The sequence below is a fragment of the Neophocaena asiaeorientalis genome, unplaced genomic scaffold (assembly GCF_003031525.2).
Source record: "Neophocaena asiaeorientalis asiaeorientalis breed wild unplaced genomic scaffold, Neophocaena_asiaeorientalis_V1.1 scaffold29, whole genome shotgun sequence".
In the NCBI taxonomy this organism is placed as follows: domain Eukaryota; kingdom Metazoa; phylum Chordata; class Mammalia; order Artiodactyla; family Phocoenidae; genus Neophocaena; species Neophocaena asiaeorientalis.
In genome coordinates this window covers 6923392-6932424 of record NW_020174423.1, presented here as the reverse complement: position 1 = coordinate 6932424, position 9033 = coordinate 6923392, and the positions used below count along the sequence as shown (strand labels likewise).

General features: G+C 38.2%; 1 pseudogene; it reads right to left on the bottom strand.

Annotated features, from left to right (window-relative positions):
• Positions 1–4062: 4062 nt before the first annotated feature.
• LOC112407319 (protein Z-dependent protease inhibitor pseudogene) lies at positions 4063–8199 on the bottom strand (annotated as a pseudogene).
• Positions 8200–9033: the final 834 nt, after the last annotated feature.

Below are 9033 nucleotides of genomic sequence, written 5' to 3'. Positions count from 1 at the left end.
AAAGTTCCCTCATTATTTGTTCATTTTAGAACTTGAATCCAGGTCTTCAGACCTTGGTTATTATACAAGGAGTCTAGGGCAGAAGGGAGATGGTAGGACTGGGTCTGGCAGGAGGAATAGTGGGGTGATATGGTATCTTAGCCGATAAAAGAACACTGAAGACTCCCTGACAGGTAGGTTTATGAATGGCCCTTGTAATCAAGGGGAAGAGTTTACTCCAAAAAGAAAACTCAGCTGAACTGAAAAGGTTAAGAAATAAAAATGTTAATTAGGTGCAGAATTTTCACTGGTGTTGAAGAAATATTTTCATAGTCTCTTGTTAGAATAGGTAGTTTGAACTCTGAGTCTTCCAGATTATGTAAAGAAAGAGTATGTAAATATCATTACTTCTTTATCCCTGATTTGTGTATAGAACTCTGGACCTAAGTTCCCGGAAGCAAGGTTTGGGGTCTACCAACAGACCAAAGGAGCAGAAGCAGCTTTTGAGTAGAACGGGGGCTCCTTTAATGACACTTGTTACTCACTGAAAAGCTCATGACCTTGGAATATTTGCAGTTCACACTGATTATGATAAATCCTCATTGCCAACCTATTTAACGAGATACTGATTCAAGGGAAAACCTTTGAAAACCACACCGCTTGCCGTGTATCAGTGAACTTCTGCTCAGCACCTTCTCTTTCATGTCTTTTTAAAAACATGCTGATGTTATACAGCTGTGAAATTATGTAATCTGCATTTATGCAACTTTTGTTACTTGAATATGAACTAAGAGAAGGTTCTATTTTGCCAAAAACTTTCAGCTCACTTGAGTGCATTGAAATAACACCACACTATTAACACCTTACGTGCTATGAGAAACTTGATGTTCAGCAGCCCAAAGGTTAAGCCTATAGTGTTGGACTCTTGTTTGTGAGCCTGTGTGAATGAGTGTGTGTGTGTATAGTAACTAATCATTTATTTTAATAGGGTGCTCCCTTGAGAGTGAGGCAGGCACTCTATATTTAATAGCACTTTTAAGGAGAGGAGTCAGTGTGAGCATATTAAGTTGCTCCATTGGTTTACCAGAAAGCTTATTAAATCATTAACTGGAGGAAATTCTGACTGGGTAAGTTGCAGTCTTACCCAGGCTGACAAGAAGGTGTGGGCTAGGGGGTACTGCTCCTGGTGACCTTGTTTCAATTCAAGGTTAATTATGGAAGTAGTTTCAAAAATCTAGAATTAATTATTCTGAAAGAGAAGAGAAAACACAGGGTTGGGTTTCTATCCAAGGTATCATCCCTGGAGAGCTCCCCCACTATGTCAGACCAATATCAAGTCCCAAGTTTAACAAAGCAGTTAGAGAAATTAAACAGGGGATTCTGCCACAATGTACTCCCATGTCCTGGGAAAGATTTGCAGTCATCACATTTTATCCACTAACTGAAAGAGGAAAAATAGTACCATGTTGCCTCCAAAGTCAGCCACTTGGGACAGGCAGACGTATGCAGAGGGCTGGACTGATGGGAGGACTTGGTGTGTAATATAGGACAACTCATTTTATCCCCAAATTAAAAAAATTCCGTGTTATGCTCTTTCCATGGACATGAGAATGAAATGATTTCCATTCAGGAGCGGTTTTCACAGGTTTTCACAGGTTTTCACAGGTCATATAGAGAATAAGTATGAATAAGGGCCAGCTGGAAGCAACACTGTGAAAGGTTAAATGTGTTTTCAGGCATGATAAGGATGCCTCGAAGAGAGAGACAGAGACCTGATGTTAGGATTTTAGACTACTTTGAAGTTAAGTTTCTATTGTTTGAGGGTCTTCATTTCCACTTGGGTGCTTTTTCTGCAATTAGAGGGTTCTAACACCAGATGGCACCTTTGTTATAATCATAAGACCTGAAGAGCTGGACTTATCCAATATGTGAGTGTGTGTGAGTGAGTGTGTGTATGTGGTATAAATATGTGTATAAGTATATATGTGTGTATAAAAGCATAAATGTATTTATACATATTATTAAGTGTATACTTACATATGTATATGTTAAACTTGACTGTATAGAATCAAAGCCAAGCTCTGTTATCTACATGCTTTGATTTTGGGCAAAACAAAACAAAACAAAATCTACCTATGCCTCAGTTTCCTCATTTGTAAAGTGAGGTTAATATAGTGCCTATTTTATGGTGTTGCTGTGAGTTAACTAATTTAATGAGTTAATTATATTTTTATTTTATATTTAAACATTTAGAATAGTGCCTGGTATATAGTAAGTGTCTGGTGTGTAAGTGTTAACTCTTATTCTTGTATAATTTATTCAAAATTTGATCTGTGATTGTCCCTTCATCAATAATTCCACCTCTTCCCTGTTGTGTGACAGCCATATGGTGTGGGGAAGGATTTAACCTACTACCAGCTACAAGTGAGGGGCCTGACTTGTGTAGTTTAATCAGATGGTCCCTTTTGCCATAGTGATTGGTCCAGGTTACGCAAACACAAGTCAATCAGTATATGGCATTTTCCCAAACACTGGAATTTGTGCAGGTACAAGAAGGGGTGTTTGGTCAGAATGGCCATCATCAAAAAATCTACAAACAATAAATGCTGGAGAGGGTGTGGAGAAAAGGGAACCCTCTTGCACTGTTGGTGGGAATGTAAATTGATACAGCCACTGTGGAGAACAGTACGGAAGTTCTTGAAAAAACTCAAAATAGAGCTACCATATGACCCAGCAATCCCACTACTAGGCATATGCCCTGAGGAAACCATAATTCAAAAAGAGTCATGTACCAAAATGTTCATTGCAGCTCTATTTACAATAGCCAGGACATGGAAGCAACCTAAGTGTCCATAAACATATGAATGGATGAAGAAGATGTGGCACATATATACAATGGAATATTACCCAGCCATAAAAAGAAACGAAATTGAGTTATTTGTAGTGAGGTAGATGGACCTAGAGTCTGTCATACAGAGTGAAGTAAGTCAGAAAGAGAAAAATAAAAACCGTATGCTAACACATAGATATGGAATCTAAAAAAAAAAAGGTCATGAAGAACCTAGGGGCAAGACGAGAATAAAGACGTAGACCTACTAGAGAATGGACTTGAGGATACAGGGAGGGGGAAGGGTAAGCTGGGACAAAGTGAAAGAGTGGCATGGACATATATACACTACCAAACATAAAATAGATAACTAGTGGGAAGCAGCCACATAGCACAGGGAGATCAGCTCCGTGCTTTGTGACCACCTAGAGGGGTGGGATAGGGAGGGTGGGATGGAGGGAGACGCAAGAGGGAAGGGATATGGGGACATATGTATATGTATAACTGATTCACTTCGTTATAAAGCAGAAACTAACACAGCATTGTAAAGCAATTATACTCCAATAAAGATGTTAAAAAAAAAAAAAGAAGGGGTGTTGACCTACATTAGATCAACACAATGTGGGTGAAGTTTTCTTGGAGGAAATAAGTTCTCCTCTGATGTATGGATGCAAACCCTAGAACCACTGCAGTTCTTGCTACCACAATGGAAAGCAAACTGAAAATGCTGCTTATCTCACAGGAGGAAGAACAGCAAGGCCAAAAGGCCCATCCTTGAGGACACCACAGAGCAGTTGGAGCAAACCAGTACTAAGGTTTGTCCTGCCTCTGAGACCAATAAATCCCCTTCATTTGAGTTTCTCATTCTGATAGATACAAGACCACAATAGGTATTTTTACTAAAATAACTGAACAAGGCCATTATTAGTAATTACTATTCCTGTATAATGATTCCTTATATGAAAAGAGGCAAAATTTAAAAAAATTAGAACCTTGTTACCACACTTGTCTCTCCTCACTAATCCTTAGATTCTATATATGATTCTCGCTTTTCCCCCTCCTTTTACTTTATTTTTTTCTCCTTAAAATAAGTTTGAATTTAATACTCAGATTTATCTCAGAACGACTCAAACTAGCATTTGAGGACAAGGGGGGACACTCTCTCTTTTCGACACCCAGTGCCACTGTCCTGTGTAGGTTCAAACACCTCAGATTCAACATTTGCTATAGTTCTAAATACTCATGCATGTCATAGGTCACAGGAGAGTTGGATTCACCACCCTGCCCAGAAATAGCAGTATTCTAGAGGTTTCTCCACAGATCATGAAATGAAATGGTCGGTCCACTTTGATGATGGGAGGCATGGAATAAGCAGTGATTTCTGACAGATTTCCCGCCACTGCTTCAGTTCCTTACTAACCTCAATCATTGCTCTTTGTAAAACCTTGGTTATTTTAATATTTCTCGCAGTAACTGAGAGTTCACTCAGGTCAGCCCAGGGTGAGAAGATTCTGCTGATTCCCCTCTCCTTCAGCAGTTCATGTACCTCATCCTTTTTTAGTTGTGGCAGGCGGGCTCCTTAGTTGCAGCTCACTGGCTCCTTAGTTGTGGTATGCGAACTCTTAGCTGCTGCAGGCGGGATCTAGTTCCCTGACCAGGGATCGAACCCGGGAACCTGCATTGGGAGCACGGAATCTTAATCACTGTGCCACCAGGGAAGTCCCTAAAGACTTTTTTATGATCATAAATTCAATACAGTTGTCAGGTATTATTAAGAATACTTAATAGTATCCACTGTTAAATTATTCTCTCACAAATGTCATATTTCACTATAGTTTGTTTGAATCATGATCTAGATAAAGACAACACATTGCAAATGGCTGATATATTTCTTAAGGCTTTTTCAATATATAGACCACTCCCACTTCCTTTTTTCCCTTATAACTAATTTGTCAAAGAAATGGAATATTTTTCTCTTGCAAATTATTCCCCACCACCTGGATTGTGCTGATTGCCTTTCCATGCTGTGTTTTACATATTCCTCAGTCCCTGTAGATGCACCTCATACTTCTGATCTAATTTGAACTTTGGAAAGAAAACTTCCATTTTTCTGGTTTTCATGTTTTTGAGCTGTGTGTCCACCAGGTCTGTGGTCAGGTAGTCTTCAAGGGCAAGATGGTCACCCATCTTCTCCATGAGGACCACCAGCATGGTGGCATTTCCTCAATAAGGCAGTTTAAGGATGTGGCAATGAAAATTCTTATCAACTGTGGAGACAAACTTGCCTGCCCAATACGTGATGGGCACCTTGACTTGAGTTGTTTGTACTTGTCCAGGTGGAAAATGTTCACCTTGATGAGAACAGGGTCAAAAGGGGTCAGTCACTTCCCCCTTGGAGAAATTGAAGAAGGTCTCTTTGACATCAAAGTCCTCGTGGATGAAGGCAAAGCTCCCCTGGGCCAGGCCCAGCTCCCAGTTGTGGGAGAGGCTGTCTCTGAGCTGCTTGCTCAGAGACCATATGCCTCTGTTCTCTGCACTCACCTAGTTAATTCTGCATTGGAATATCTAACATGGCGCTGTGGGTGAGTTTATAATTAAAATCCCTGGTGCTGTACATCCCCATAATCCTGGCCATAGTTTGTTTCTTGGTCCTCTCCTCTTCTACCTAGAATAAACTTCTAGAAGGCTAGAGGGAGTGAAGAAAGGCTTAGTGAGTCTTCCCTAAAGAAAGACATAGTTTTTCCCCAATAAAAAAACTAATAGTTCTACTAGCTAATAGTTGTTAAAGTAAAAACAAAACAAAACCGTAAAGGTACTGTAATTAAATCAGTTGAAAATATTGGGTTTAATAAAAGTAAATATGATTTTTTAACTGCAATGCCTTTCAAACATTTAAGATGCAAAGCATTTTATTAGGATAAATACCTAAAGCATTGTAATAGGAAAAAATACTGAAATCTCAGTGGCTTAACATTATAAGATATATTTCTGGCTCATAACATGGTCCAACAGTAGAGCTCTTGATTAGGTGGCTGCCTCCAAAAGGTAATTCATAAAGCCACTCACCGTCCATCAATTTCATCATCCTCAATGAAGAGGTCCTCAGATCACCCCAGAATTATTCCATTCCAGACAGTTGGAAGGAGCAAAGAGCAAGGAAGATGGTGCATGGGAGGTTTTATGGGCCAATCCAGAGAGTAGTACACATGACTTCTACCCAGAAGGCACATCCCATTGTCTGGAACCCAGCACATGGCCACACCTAACTGCAAATGAATACTGGGAAATGTGATCTGGAGAACAAGGAGATGGATTTTCATGAACATGCAATAGTCTCTGCCATACACATGTTTTAACCCTTTAAGAGAGACCTATGGTGTAAAGCTTTTCTCAAACTTACTTATCTAAAGAACTCCCTCCCACTCATCACTCTAGCATCTATCCACTTAAGTATTCCATGGAACACACTTAGAGAAATACTTATGTTATGTTCCCTTGGACCCTCCTCTGAAAGAGTTGCTGTTGGGTTTCTTGCCTTCTAATGATGTTGTAGACACAGGAAAAGAAATGCAGTTACAGATGTCTGTAGATCCTGACTCTTTGAGGATCATATTTTCAAATCAAAAAATGGTTTGTTTTCTTAGCTATTTTATACTTTATTTTCTGTTTCAAAAGACCTTACTTGTGTTATCTTTCTAGCTCTTAGAAGCAGAGTTTGACCCAACCAGCAACATTTCACCCCATGCAGCTATGCCCCAGGAGGATTATAGCTCCATTTAAATAGAAACTGTGAAGCTTCCATTGGCTTAATTGCCTTCCTTATATTTAGAATTGATAACCGACAAGGACCTACTGTATAGTACAGGGAAATCTGGTCAATATTATATAATAACCTAAATGGGAAAAGAAGTTGAAAAAGAATAGATTCATGTATATGTATAGCTGAATCACTTTGCTGTACACCTGAAACCAGCCCAACATTGTTAATCAACTATACTCCAATATAAAATAAAAAGTTTTTAAAAATTGCCTTCCCTTCTCTCCCCGTGACCTCCCATAATTCCCAGTGCCTTCCAGAATCTTCCAGGGCCTTCTCCCTTTACTAGCATTTCCTTTCCCATTACAGATGATTATTTCAAACTTCATTTATCTCTTCAATTAACAACTCATCACCATGAAGACAGAAATGACTGATAAGCTTCATATATTATTACTCTCTGTAGTATTTATATTTTAGCATGGGACAAAACATGAAAGGAGGATAATAATCTTCTAATGGTGGAATTTCAGGTACCAGTAACAGACACTGGAAAGATGTTTTGAGAAAGGCAGCATTGCTAGAGTTTTCAGAACATACAGGCTGGGTAACTAACTGCTAGGCTCATTTATGAAATTAGTCCTTGACCAAAGGTGGCCTGGTATTTCTTCCAGGGAAGACAGATCAACCCTTAATTTGACACTCATGACATTTCTCTGCACATATTGACTTTATTACAGGAGGTCAGAATTTTCTTCCTAGACAAGTTTATGAGATGTTACTTCCCATTACAACAACTACAAAAAATTTAACAAGTTTAATTTCCTTACCTGTTTTATTCCACTTTGGCCTCAAGCCTAATTTATCAAAAGGTAGCAATATTCTTAGATTACTATCCTGAATAAAAATATGACCCCAGATTTGCTCTTCTCTTTCCAACGCATCTATTCTAGATATTCAGATATATTTGTACCTGAATATTGGTATATAACAGGAAATAAATTATTTCACATATCTAATGAATTGCCAATCAAAGTCTCCTTTTATCAATAAAAATGAATATTTTGGCAAATATGCCTTAAATTTTACATTGTTAAGTGGAGAAGTAACTTTTCATTCTGTAGATTCCATTTCAGTGGAGGAAGTTATTTTTTGGAAGTGTTTTCCTGCGGAGGGTTGCATTTGATTAATTTATTCCAGAAATTTTGCCAAGGAAAGTTACAAAAGTGAGGTCAAAATTTGTACATGAATTTTTGGAAAGAACCATTTTATAAAAAGTTTTGGTTTATTTTAAAAAATGAAACAGAATCTTGATTTCATGATTGGCATACTCTGAGTAGAGTAAGTGAGGAAAGTTGTTTTTATTTTTATATCTATACTACTCGATGCTGTATATGTTTATTTGAAGAAAAATTAAATTTGAGATCAAATTCAAGATAATTGATTTATAGTAAATATAAACTTAAAAAAAGACCAAATCATGTTTAACATATTATTTAATCTTAGAGAAAATGAGAGCTATGGCAAAAATATCGCTAATAGGTGGAGATTCAGAGTATGCATTTTTCTGTTTCTTGCCATTGTAAGAGCTATTTACTTTTACATTGTATAATTTAAAAACTTAATTTACCCCCATATTTAGCAAATGGGTTTCGTATCAGTTAAGCTGGAAGTTTTCTTCCTATAGTTGCCTAGAGCTATTTATTTTTGAATACAGCTCCTGAGTAGTGAATTGCAAAAATAAAAAGAACAAACTTTTTCCATTTAATTCATGGACAATGGAAGCTTCAAACCCAGAAGTGACCATCAACATAATGTATTGTGGCTTTATGTTTGTTTTATTTTTTTACAAATTTTATTTATTTATTTATTTAATTTTGTCTGTGTTGGGTCTTTGTTGCTGTGCATGGGCTTTCTCTAGTCTTGGTGAGCAGGGGCTACTCTTCATAGTGGTGCGCAGGCTTCTCATTGCGGTGGCTTCTCTTGTTGCAGAGCACAGGGCTCTAGGCACATGGGCTTCAGTAGTGTGGCTCACAGGCTCAGTAGTTGTGGCTTATGGGCTCTAGAGCACAGGCTCAGTAGTTGTGGCACACGGGCTTAGTTGCTCCGTGGCATGTGGGATCTTCCCAGACCAGGGCTCGAACCCGTGCCCCCTGCACTGGCAGGTGGATTCTAAACCACTGCACCACCAGGGAAGCACAATGTATTGTGGTTTTAATAGCAAAGTATCTACGATTCTGCAATCAGGTTTTTAGGAAAAGCAGCAAGTGTCTATACTTTACTGTTGAATACCCTCCTCTTTCCTAATACCTCCAGCTATAGATTTTCAGTGAGTACCGAGATCCATTCAAAAACCAGGGATGATAATCATAGAAAACTCATTATATTTTTAAGAAAAACATGGATGCAAGACATTTGGTAAATATTATCATTTTTTTTTTTAAATAATAAAACTGACAAATTAAATTAG